At 51.1% G+C, this 4,400-nt stretch overlaps 1 pseudogene; it reads left to right on the forward strand.

The window, feature by feature from the left end:
- The first annotated feature begins 247 nt into the window (after positions 1-247).
- Positions 248-3,612, forward strand: LOC146756980 (uncharacterized; annotated as a pseudogene).
- The last annotated feature ends 788 nt before the right edge of the window (positions 3,613-4,400 follow it).

Below are 4,400 nucleotides of genomic sequence, written 5' to 3' on the forward strand. Positions count from 1 at the left end.
GAACTGGGACTGCTGCATTCCCTCACAGCTCCCCTGCCATTTCTCTTCTCTCTGCAGGCTCCAGTTCAACTTCTGCCTTCCAGCCGTGATCATCCCAGCCTGCAGGAGAGCAGCAAATGGCCGCAGCACATCCAGTTGAGGTAGGGGTTGGGGAAGCAGGCAGGAGAGGCCAAGGGGCCAGGGATGTGAATGCAGGGGTAGAGGGAGGTGTCCTCAGCCAGTGTGTGTGTGCTGGGGACAGAAAAGCAGCTGGGGTGTGAGGTTCTGTCCTGTGCGAGCTGCTTGCCTGGGCCTTGGCTGTTCCCAGCAAGGAGCCTCTTTGCTTTCAGGAGCCCGTGAGCTTTGAGGAGGTGGCCGTGTATTTCAGCAGGGAGGAGTGGGCGCTGCTGGACCCTGTGCAACGAGAGCTCTACCGGGACGTGATGTTGGAGACATACCAGTGTGTGGCCTCGCTGGGTGAGAGCTTGTTTGCCTTTCCTCCTCGTTAGGGCACCTTTGGCTGTGCAGAATGAGCCTCTGCAAGCCGGGCCTTGAATAAACACCATGCAGCTACATATTGACTCACACCACAGTGCCAGCAAGAAAGGAGATACTGAAAAGCATGAGTTTCAGAAGGGATTAGTATGCACGGCACTCTGATCAAAGCCACAGAGTCAGTGCTGGCAAGCAGGCATCAGCCAGGAGGGAGAAAACCAGCCCTTGTGTTGTGTGTTGCATGGTGCCACCAGCTCCAGCTCACAGATGAATCCCTGGTTACTGCTATGGAATTGAGGATTTTCCATGCAATTGCCATCAACATTTTGATGCCTTGACCTCTGGTAGACTGTAAGAAAACAAATAAGCTGTTGTAAAGTTAATTTGAAAGAAAAAATATCCCTTCACAATGTTCAGAGATGTCAAAACATTCTTTGCTCCAAGGGAAGCTGTAGGCACGGTGTCATTTAGACCTAAATGGTGGTTTCTCCTTGGGGAGGGGCACAGAGTGAAGCTGTTGAACAGGCACTGTGCCAGCATGAGGGAAATGCTCTCTTGTTCCCTGTTTCTCTCCCTGAAGCTCCACTTCCAGCCCCCAAGCCCATGCTGATCTCCCTGCTTGAACGAGGGGAAGACCCCTGGATCCCAGATGTGCGTAGCCCTGAGGCCATGCCAGGAGACCTCAGCCCAGGTGAGGTGGTGGAGGGAAGGGGAATGTTGGGTCTGTAAGAGCCTTCTCTGCCTGTGTTTTATTTTGGGCACCGTGTGCTATTGCTGCATTTCCTCTGTCATCCAGCAGCTGATGGGATCAAAAATACAAAGGAGGTTCCGCAGAGAAATTGTGTAGCGGAAATGCAGCGGAATCACATCTCTGTGGAAGAAATCAGAAGGGATGTCCAGGAAGTCCTGCAGCAAGGTCAGGGTGAGCACATCAAGAAGCCCCTGGGAAAGCATCTGGGAATGACACTGAGGAACCCAGTGGACTCCAACATAGGTCCAAAGCAGCCTGAGGAAACCAGGAGCAAGGATGTGTGCCAGATGAAAAAGCAGAATCCATGCACTGAGTGTGAGAAAAGCTTTAAACTGGATTCCAGCATCACTAGCCACCAGTGCACGCACTCAGCAAAGAGGCATTACGAGTTCTGTGATTCTGCAGAGAGCATGAAATGGAGACTCCACCCCACTGGCCAGCAGTGCATGTACACAGGAGAGAGAGCCTTTGAGTTCTCTGACTGTGGAAAGACTTTTACGGACAGTGGGAGCCTCACTTCCCACCAGTGTATCCACAGAAGAGAGAGACTGTACAAGTGCCTTGAGTGTGGGAAGAGCTTGAAAGGTAGTTCTAAACTCAAAATACACCAACGTGTCCACACAGGAGAGCGACCGTATAAGTGCCTTGAGTGTGGGAAGAGCTTCAAAAACAGTTCCAGCCTCACCATCCACCATCACATTCACACAGGAGAGAGACCCTGCAAGTGCTCTGAGTGTGGGAAGAACTTCAAAAACAGCTCTGAACTGAAGGTGCACCAGCGTGTCCACACAGGAGAGAGACCATATAAGTGCTCTGAGTGTGAGAAGAGCTTCATAAGCAGTTCTAATTTGAAGCTCCACCAGCGCATCCACACAGGAGAGAGACCCTGCAAGTGCTCTGAGTGTGAGAAGAGCTTCATAAACAGTTCTAATTTGAAGCTCCACAAGCGCATCCACACAGGAGAGAGACCATATAAGTGCTCTGAGTGTGAGAAGAGCTTCATAAGCAGTTCTTATTTGAAGCGCCACCAGCGCATCCACACAGGAGAGAGACCCTGCAAGTGCTCTGAGTGTGGGAAGAGCTTCATAAGCAGTTCTGATTTGAAGCTCCACCAGCGCATCCACACAGGAGAGAGACCATATAAATGTCCTGAGTGTGGGAAGAGCTTCAAAAGGCGTGCTGAATTGAAGATGCACCAGCATGTCCACACAGGAGAGAGACCATATAAGTGCTCTGAGTGTGAGAAGAGCTTCATAAGCAGTTCTGATTTGAAGCGCCACCAGCGCATCCACACAGGAGAGAGACCATATAAGTGCTCTGATTGTGGGAATAGCTTCATAAGCAGTTCTGATTTGAAGCTCCACCAGCGCATCCATACAGGAGAGAGACCATATAAGTGCTCTGAGTGTGGGAAGAGCTTCAAAAGGCGTTCTGAATTGAAGATGCACCAGTGCATGCACACAGGAGAGAGACCCTATAAGTGTCCTGAGTGTGGGATGAGCTTTAAAAGGCGTTCTGAGCTGACACTGCATCAGAGCATCCATCAGGAAAAAGAGACCCTGTGAGTGTCCTGAGTGTGGTAAGAGCTTCAAAGGGAGTTCTGAATTGAAGCTGCACCAGCATATGCACACAGGAGAGAGACCATAGCTTCTGTCGGACATTTTAGAACATTTTGGCCAGGCCTGCATGCAGGGAGATGCCTGGGAACTTGTCTTTTCTCTCCCTCAGAGAATCCCATCTGCTGTGTTACCAGAATGTCTGCACCAGTGAGCTGAAATGGCAGGAAGCCTTGAGTGTGAGAAGGGCTTTGTGCCTAGCAGAGAGCTCCTCACACTCCCAGAAGAACTTCATGCAAAGCTCAGTCCTCATTAAACATTGCAGTCCACAGGACAGGTAGCTACTAGGAGTGCATCTCCTGCAGGAAGAGTTTCTCTCAGGGCTGGTGCCTCATTTCTCATGGGAAAACCCCCAGCAGGAGAGACCCTCAAAATGCTGGAGAGCCCGGGGATGAGGGAGACCAATGCTTCTCTCCATGCAGGAAGAGTTTGCAAAGGAGACGGCATCACCGACACCCTCTGCAGAAGGGACTTAACCCAGGAGCTTCAGATGGCCTTTCCTTGCTGCCCAAAGCACTTCTCTCACCATGCCCGCTTTCCACTTCTACTCTTCCCACCAGCTGCTTTTTGATGCTGTTTCCTAGTGGAGAAGTGGTTGTGTAGGGATCTGCTGTGTGTCTGTGTGCATGTGTTGCTCTCAGTCATTTCTGAGCGCACTGATGCATCCCAGAGAAGGGTCAGCAGAGCAGTAACGTGGCTCTTGGAGGTTTTCTGAGAATCTTCTGTAGTGGAAAGAGAAGGGGGTGAATAAAGTAGCTGAGTTGTTCTGGAGCTTTCTTCACTGTAGTCTTGTTTTTGCTCTTAAAATAAATGTCAGCATGTGGAATGAGGAGAGGGAAAGGTGCAAGCAGGGTTTGGTTTTGGTGCCCTCTCCAGCCCACTGCTTGCTTCTGGACAAGGCATTTCCTTTCTTAATAGGGGAGATGCTCCAGGCCCTTCACCATCTTCGTGGCCCTCCACTGGACTCTCTCCAAGAGATCCCTGTCTTTTTTGTACTGGGGAGCCCAGAACTGGACACAATATTCCAGATGAGGCATTAATAGGGCAGAGTAGAGGGGGAGGATCACCTCCTTCGACCTGCTGGACACGCTCTTTTTAATGCACCCCAGGATGTCATTGGCCTTCTTGGCTACAAGGGCACACTGCTGGCTCATGGCCAATCTGTTGTCCACCAGGACGCCCAGGTCCCTCTCAGCAGAGCTCCTCTCCAGCAGGTCTTCCCCCAGCCTGTACCGGTGCATGTAATTATTCCTCCCTAGGTGCAAGACTCTACACTTGCTTTTGCTAAACCTCATCCGGTTTCTTACTGCCCAGCTCTCCAGCCTGTCCAGGTCTCGCTGAATGGCAGCACAGCCTTCAGGCATGTCAGCCAATCCTCCCAACTTCGTGTCATCAGCAGACTTGCTGAGGGTGGTCACTATCCCCTCATCAAGGTTGCTGATGATGTTTCACAGAATCACAGAATCACAGAATTACCCGGGTTGGAAGGGACCTCAAGGATCATGTAGTTCCAACCCCCCTGCCTAGCAGGGCCACCAAACATACACCTTTACTAGATC

The sequence above is a fragment of the Coturnix japonica genome, chromosome 24 (assembly GCF_054131305.1).
Source record: "Coturnix japonica strain WE chromosome 24, WE-NBRP24, whole genome shotgun sequence".
Taxonomy (NCBI): Eukaryota; Metazoa; Chordata; class Aves; order Galliformes; family Phasianidae; genus Coturnix; species Coturnix japonica.